At 23.5% G+C, this 8407-nt stretch overlaps 1 protein-coding gene across 2 annotated transcripts in view; it reads right to left on the bottom strand.

Annotated features, from left to right (window-relative positions):
- Positions 1-8407, bottom strand: part of LOC117169978 (DNA-directed RNA polymerase I subunit RPA1) — a 63216-nt gene that overhangs the window by 9365 nt on the left and 45444 nt on the right. The window lies entirely within an intron of this gene.

Raw genomic sequence — 8407 nt, 5'->3', positions numbered from 1 at the left:
ATTCGGACTTTTGATTTTGACTCGTAATGTCACCGCGCAGACAATACTTTTACGCGTTTTCGAGCGCTCAGCGAGTTATTGCATCCAGGGGCTCAATTTAGATATTCAATTAATCCTTTAGATCGTTTCAAAACTCACTTTACTCATCAAATTATGAAAAGGTTACAAATTTACTGGGTCGATAATTTTTTTTCGTTAATAATTTAAATTTACTAATCAGAGTGGCGATTCGGCGGACGATTTCAAATTCCCGGTTTTTCCCGGTCTGATGAATTTTCAACGGTACATATAAATAAATCAGTTGTTTTTAAAATATATCTGTACTCTAAGTACAGAAATCTGAACAATAATTGATTTGGCCACAAAATTCTAGATCCGTTCAAAATTTGAGAATTTCCAGATTGTAACTCTTTCATTACGAAAATTTTAATAAAAATTGAAATTAATATATCATTTATTCCGATAATTTTATTCTTAAATGCAAATTTTCATGATTTATCAATCATATAATTTTAAATCAGAGTTTCAGGTATTCCTTTATATTATTTTTCATATTAAATTTAGTCAATAAATTTATTCAATTATTATTTTTATTAATTTTTTTAGCTATTAAAAATGTAAACTTTCGTTTTACTACTTTCAACTTAAAAATAAATCCATAATAATATAGTCATAATTAAAGGTTTTTATTAAATTTAAAATATTGTGAGTCTAAATTATTTAATGTTCATCCCATTTAATTTGAAATTTTTTTATTGTAGAAAAAGCATAAGTATTTAATATTTAGCAATATTTCACTGTTCATTTAAGATGAGTGAATTGAATCCAAATATTTAAAAGAAAACAATTTGAAACTGAATTGTTTTACATACAAAGCTTTGAATCTCTAGATTTCGGAAGAACTCTTAAACTTTTAGCGTTACGATTTTAATTGTTCTATTTAAAAAGTGTTAAATTTATGAGTGAAATTGTTAAATTTTGACGCACACATAACAATTGATCACTTATTAAATTTGAGTAATTTTAAGAGATATTTAGAAGTTTTGAAAATTATCGAAATTTTCCTACAATTTTTCAAAGTCCTGCAAATTAAAAAAAATCCTTAAAATCTTCCATAATTTTTCAAAGTGAAAAATCATTTTCAATTTTCCTAAGAATCTTAAGAAAATCTTTTATTCGTTTTAAGTCTTTCATAATTTAAAAAAAATTTAATTTTTGTTTTAAATCTGCAAAAAGCCTCATTTTATTTTAATTTAAAAGTTCCGAAAAAAAATTCAAAAATTTTTAACTTGGAAAAATTTTAAACCACTTCTAGGTTTCTCCAGATTTTGAAATAAAATTTGAAAGCATTTGAAGGATGCCTAGACTATTTCAAATAAAAATAATTTAACTTCTAATTACAGAAATGTTAAGTGAAAAAAATTGTTTTTCAATTTTTAATGTTTCTAGCTTAAAATTACTTAAAATAAATATAATTTTTAAAAAATTTTAAATTCATTGCTTAATTCATTTTCTACCAAAAAATACAAATTTTTCATGAAAATACATGAATTTTAACTAAATAGTTGAATTTTCAGTCAAAGGAGACAACTATTCAACCAGATATTTGAATTTTGAACTAGAAAAAATTCATTTTTAACAGAAAATAGAATATATACATTTTTAGTAAGGAAAAAATTAATTTTCATCTTAACTGTTGAATTTTCAACTAAAATTATGAATCCTTCGACTGGAATAGTTGAATTTTGAACAAAGAAAATTAGTTTTCTACTAAAACAATGAATCCTCAATTGAAATAGTTGAACTGTAAAAAAAAAATAATTTTACTAAAAAAGATAAATTGTCTTTCAGTAAAATTTTTTTCAAATATCATTAAAAAATGAATGTTTAAACAAAAATATAAATTTTCAACTAAAATTAATAAATATTCAACTGAAATAGTATTTTCAGTTTTTGGAAAAAATTACTTTCAATCAAAAAAGAAACAAATTTTCAATAAAATATCTCATTTTTCAAGCAAAGATATGAATTTTTAATTAAAATGATGAATATTCAATAAAAAAATGATTTGTAACAAATAGTTTATTTTTCAACCTAGTAAATTTATTTATAATCAAAAGATTAATTTTCAACCAAAAAGAAGAATTTCTAAACAATGTGATTAAATTTTCAACCAAAAAAAGATAATTTTTCAACAAAAACGTCCATTTTTTTACAAAATACGGGAATTTTAAGCAAAATAAATTATTTTTAAATTTAAAAAGACAAATTTACATTCAAATTGTTGCACTTTGAACTGAAAACGGTCGAATTTCCACCCAAAATGGAACGGTTAAATTTGCAGTTGAAAAAATTAACTTTCAACGAAACTGATGAATTTTCAACTAAAATTACGAATCTTCAACTAGAATAGTTGAGTTTTATACTTAGCAAAAAGAGAAGATTTTCAACCAATAAGATTAATTTTCTATAAAAAAGGCTAATTTTTCACAAATTTCATGAATTAAAAAAAATGGTTTAATTTTTATATAAAAAACATCAGTTTTCAGATAATAAAGAAATCGGACTTTGAGAAAAATAGTTGAATTTTCTACTGGAATAGTTAAACTTTTAGTTGAAAAATTGGTTGTTAACAAAGTAGTTACATTTTTAAAAAGAGATAGATTTTCAATTAAAATGACTAATCTTCGAAGAACAAACAATTAATTTTTAACAAAAGTATTTATCTTTTCAACTTAAGTAGTTGTATTTTCCAGAAAAAAGGATAAATTCTAAACAGAAATTGTAAAAAATTTAAATTACAATTCAGAAATATTTTTCTCTTCGCAATACTACTTCTATTCTAAAAACCACTTGAAGTTTTCTCATTTTCTACAATTTGGAAGAAGCAACTTTTAAATTGTGACGAATTTTTACTTTGATCGGATTTTTTAAACTTATTTCTACTAAATCTTAGTTTTAATTCTTTAAAAAAATTCCCGTTCCATGTAAAAAAGGTCCATGTTCTAAGTAAAATTATATTTCTTTACCGATTTACTAATTCTTTACCTGTCGTAAAATAAGTACGATAATTATTTTCAAATTTTTTTTGATTAAAAATAAATTCCCGGATTTTTAATTCGATTTGCGGTCATTTCCTGGCCAATAAAATTCTTAGTCAAGTCGCCACCCTGATAATGTGCTAAAAAATTAAAACATTTCGAACCTATGTGTAAATTGTGAATCCTTTCAGGTTAATAGATACAATTTTATTTTCAAAGAAAGCTTTAATATAAAAACAATGTGAGAGTAAAAACATTCCAAGCTGAAGAATTTCTTGATATGTTTAAATGTAATTATTAAAGCTACACATTGGATGCCTCAATATTTGCAGGGATTAATTTTAAATCTGCGAAATTATTTTAAAAAAATGAAATTAATAATTGGAAACTAATATCTTCTCTTTAATTTTCTTTTTCAGGTAATAAATTTTTTATTTTTTCATTACCTAAAATACTTGGAATAAAGAAGAACTAAACCTTTTTGATTTCTGACTCTAGTTTCCGTAAAAATAATGCTTTACCCTTGTTAATTCATTACATAAAAAAGTCAGAATTATTTCAAATATAATAAAATTTGTATGGCTTTTCCCTTTTAAACTCCTTTAATAATGTAAATTAAACTTTTTAAAATAATTTTGACCAGATTTCAGCTCGAAACTTTCAACATCAAAATTATTTCAAATTGCAATCGTTGAAAATAATTATATTTTATAGTTGAAAAATAATTAAAAACAATGATTAGTTAAATCATTCTTATTTACATCGATATTAAACTATATTATTAATATTATTATTATTTTACTATTATTAAATATTAACTCATAATAAAATACATTAAATTATCTTTCCTGAATAAGAAAATTTCATTTTTTTTTAAATAGGAGTTTTATGTTTAGAGTGACTTGAATTATGTTAATTGATAAGTAAATATAGGAAAAGCATAATAAATAATACATTGTGACATAATTTCTTTGCAAGTCCTTAGATTTCATGAAGTTCTCAATATTCTGGAAATTCCATAAATTTCAAGGAATTCAGATAATCCAGAGGATTGAGACGAATCCAGTTATATCGGAGAATTTGGAGGAGTTAAGAAGATTTCAAGGAAGTTAAAGGAATTCAAAAGGATTTAAAAGAAATTGAAACCGTTTCCAGAAATTCAAAATAATGAAAAATCACTAGGAACGGAATACTTTCAAAGCAGATTTCTTATTTTCCAAGACCCTTTATACATTAATCTGTCAAAAAAATACCAAATTTGCTTGAAAAATGAAACCATGCCTCTCATAGTAATATTTTTTTATATTTGTTCATTATTAATTCACAATGCCATGTTTCCCGCGCGCTGTAGCGAGCATATATTATTGTTAGTTCAACTCTAACTGTAACTGTTCAACAAAAATTAAAAATAAACGCATTTTCTACAGAATAATTTAACCCACAACTAAAATAAATTAAGTTTCAACCAAACAGTTGCATGTTTTACCAAAAAAGATGAATTTTCGACAAAAAAGATTAATTTTCTATACAAAAAAAATACATTTTCAACAAAATACATAAATTTTCAACCAAAGGCACAAGTTTTCAACTAAAATGATAAAACATTTAACTGGAATGGTTAAATTTTAAGCTACAAAAACTAATTATTACAAACTTCAATAATATACTTCTTTTTCAAAATTGTTAAATCTATGATTGAATATTTAAAAATTTTAACCATTTAAAAGTGAACAATATTTTAGTCTAAAAATATTTAAGAATTAATAATTTTAAACAAAAGTATTCATCTTCTATCAACAATAAAAAATTCTAATTAAGGTTTAAAAGTGCCCTTAATGTAAATTAGTTCAAATTAGTAATATTTTTTAAACAAATGAAAAATTTCAATTTACAAAAACACTAGAATTTAAATATGCCAATTGGAATAACTGGAATATGAAAATAATCGGAAAAAATTTTCAATCAAAAAAATTACATTAGTTTCCGTGATATTCGAAAGAATGTAGGGAAATTTAAGATAAATGAGAAGAATTTTTTTGAAATTCATAAAAATTGAAGGTGAATTTTAAAAAGTTCAAATGAATTGACAAATTTCGAAATATGAACAAAATTCATTAAATTCAGCGACTTTGAAATAAGCTTTGAAATATTCAAGGGAATTCCAAAGCATATAAGCGAATTGAACATTTTCAAGATAATTCCGAAGAATTAAAAATAATTCAGGGCAAATTAATAGGAATTCAGGCTCAATTCCAAAAAATAATTTCAAATCTCTTAAAATCTTGACAGCCCTACTAATTTATAACAGAAAAAGTAACAAATGATTGCAAAACAATTTAAAAGAATTCAAATGAATGGGACATAATTTTTAAAATAGAAAAAGTTCCATTGATTTCAGTAAAATTTGAGAAAATTTAACCGAATTTAAGGGAAATGATAAGAATTCGATGAAATTCATTCAAAAGAATTTGATAAAATGCCTACGAATTTAAGATGAGATAAAAAGACTTCAAGATGAATTAAACCAGAAGTTTTTATGAATCTATCGCATTGAATTAAATTGAGTGAATTTAGAAGAATTCAAAAGAATTAAAAAGAATTCAGGATCAAGAATTCAGAGCGACTTCCAAATAAATTCCCAAAAATATTTGAAAATCACTTCAAATCTGCGAAACCCTACGAAAAACCTCACTTCGTGTGAATAATTTCTTTGAAATTCATTAAAATATTAAAATCTCTGAAAATCCCTTAAAATTATACTAACTCTTGGAAATCCTTTGGAATTATTTAAGTATCTTGGAATTGCATTGGAATCTTAAAATACCCTAAAAAATATGTCAGTCTTTGAAATCCCTGCAAACTATTGAAATAAATTTTAAAAATCTAGGAATCTTTTAAGTTTTCCTAAAATATTGCAAATCCTTTGATGGTTTAAAGAATATGGAAGACATTTCGAGAGAAACTTGAAACAAAATATTTTGAATTATTTCCTAAAATGTTTAAAAAGTGTGCAAAAGATTTTCAAGCAAAATTGTGAAAATTGTGAAAACTTGTTAAGATTTTTAAAGATTTTTAAAGAATTTTGTAAAGTTTTACGAAAATGAAACACATTTTCTCAGGTTCCTATGAAAAATAAAAATAATATATTATTTTGAAAAATTAATTTTAAGAGATAATTTAAAAAGGTTTTTAAAGATTTAAAAATATTGTCAAAGAAGAATCTGAAAGATTTTAGAGCAATTTTTTTAATTTTGCAGAAAAGGTTTAAATAATTTTAAGAGATTAGAAGGTTTAGAAGGTCTGACAAGGTTGAACAAAAATTGTCCTATATTCGTGTAAAAATTTTTAATAATTTTTATTTTCAAAAATGAAATATGAGAAAAAATTAAAAAAGGTTTTTAAACATATCAAAAGATTTGCTAAAATGTATAAAAAGAGATTAGAAGATTTTGAAGCAAAATATTTCAAAGTGGTAAGTTTACAAAATAAAAACAAATAAAAAATTGAGTAAATTCAAGAAATATTTAGCAGAATTGAAGAGATTCAACATTAATTTTCAATTTTAAAAGATTTCGAAAAGTGTAAAGAAAATACAAAAATTGTCCTAAAATTGCTGGTAAAATTTAGAAGATTATAAGGTAATTTAAAAAGATTTCAAAGAATATTTTAAATTTTTTAGAAAAATTTGAGTCAGTAAAAAATATTTTCAAGAATATAAGACGTTTTAAATAGATTATAAATATTCAAAAACTGTGAAACATTTTTGAATATTGAACAAATATTTCTTGATTCCTTCCCAACTTTCAAAAGTCCTAAGCATCTTTTAAAAAACTTAAATTTTTCATATTTAGCGAAATTTTATAAAGTAAAGAAATTTCTTTCAAATCTTCTACATTTTTTTCTGACACGTCGGAAATATTCAAAAATATTTTTTTTAATCTTCTCAAGAATCTTATGAAAATTATATTCATATAAATTTAAAAACAAGCTAATAATACTTATTTTCTTGTTCTCAATTCTCATAATTTAATTTCAACGTGGATTTATTAAAACACTTCAAAAAATAATTCTCGAATAATTCGAGTGTTGCCAAAGATAAAAAATATTCATTAATGGTCTCTATTTAAGAGTGACTATACAAATATTAAAATACTTTAGCTTCGTACAAAGTCTATTTGATTAAAAAAATGTCACATTGAAGAGTTCGTTAATCAATAAAATTGTAATAGAATACAATATTTTGTGATTTATCATATTCCTTGTTTGTAATATATAGATATATCTAATAACTATATTTAGTATACAGTAGCATTGTACTGTAAAACGGCAATATAAAAAAATTAGTTCTTCATCGTTATATTTAAAAGTGTTGAATATCCGGAACTGATACAAAATAACGAAAAAATGAATAGCTAACCCACAAATTAGCGAAAAAAATAGCCGAAAATATAAATTAACCAATTATAAACTTACCGAATTATAAAATAAATAAATTGTTAAATTCCTATAAATATTGCTATTCCTGAAATGTAAATTTGCCGAAATTTAAGAATACGGAAAATAATTAATAATTTATTAATTAATTTATAGTCGGTCTCAAAGTACGTGAATTTTAGTTTCGAATGTTTTTAAATTCGGAATTTTATTTTCTGCCAATAAAAAATCTTGTCGTTAGTTAAAATTTGTAAATTTTCATAATTCTATAATAATATATATTTTCGGTCATTTTTTTCGTTAATTTGTGTATTCGTTATTTATTTTTCCTTATTTTTATACGTTCTAAATATCCATACAATTTGTTTGTGTGTTTGAGTTATTTCAATTATGCGGCTTTTTCTTATATTAAAAAAAGTAGATACTATAGTATGAAGAAAAAATTATTTTAAAGGGTTTTTCATATTTCTTTTGTAATTTTTATGCAATTTTCCAATGGCACTGCATGGTTTTATAAAACAAAGGTACCACCAGCGCCGCCGCACGGCCGTTTTCAACTCTCGTGACACATTTTTTACATTGGGCAGTACAGTGGAAGCACTCCCATGTAGAAAGCCTACAAAATACCTCAGTTCTCGTAAATAAATCCTTTAAAATCCACTATTCTATGATAATATTTCATGAAATCCTGGAAAATGTAGTAAAATACATTGAGAGCTATAAAATCCTTTAAAATCCTTTAAATGATCGAAAATCTTATAAAATCCTGTGAAATCTTTTAAAATATCTTAAAACCTTATAGATCCTGTAAAATCTTTCCATGGCTTCCGAAATTCTACCAGGTGTATACATATGAAACCGGTATTGCCATCTAGCGGCCAGTAGGCACACTTGTAGGCACTGTCGGAACTTACCATTTGTGCTAATTGGCG

Source organism: Belonocnema kinseyi, chromosome 1 (genome assembly GCF_010883055.1).
Source record: "Belonocnema kinseyi isolate 2016_QV_RU_SX_M_011 chromosome 1, B_treatae_v1, whole genome shotgun sequence".
In the NCBI taxonomy this organism is placed as follows: Eukaryota; Metazoa; Arthropoda; class Insecta; order Hymenoptera; family Cynipidae; genus Belonocnema; species Belonocnema kinseyi.
This window is presented reverse-complemented; position numbering and strand designations above follow the sequence as displayed.